This window comes from Apaloderma vittatum, unplaced genomic scaffold (assembly GCF_000703405.1).
Source record: "Apaloderma vittatum isolate BGI_N311 unplaced genomic scaffold, ASM70340v1 scaffold1961, whole genome shotgun sequence".
NCBI lineage: Eukaryota > Metazoa > Chordata > Aves > Trogoniformes > Trogonidae > Apaloderma > Apaloderma vittatum.
Window position 1 is genome coordinate 1 of NW_009700615.1, and position 251 is coordinate 251.

The window sequence follows — 251 nt, forward strand, 5'->3', positions numbered from 1 at the left end:
CCGGAGAAACTGCGGCGCAGGCAGCCGCGGTGCGGTGGCTGAGCTGCCCGTGTGCCCCAGTTCCCTGGCGCACCGAGCCAGTTTCGGTGAGAGCTCCGGTGTCTGCGCAGGAGTCAAGAGCTTGATCCCCTTCGTGGCTCCGGCCTGTGGAAACGGGACAGTTCACGCTCCTCTCCCTCCAGCGGGCGTGCTCGTGTTTTTGAGCGCGGTAGTTGCGGCAGGGAGGGCACGCTAGGCCGCGGGGGGCAAGG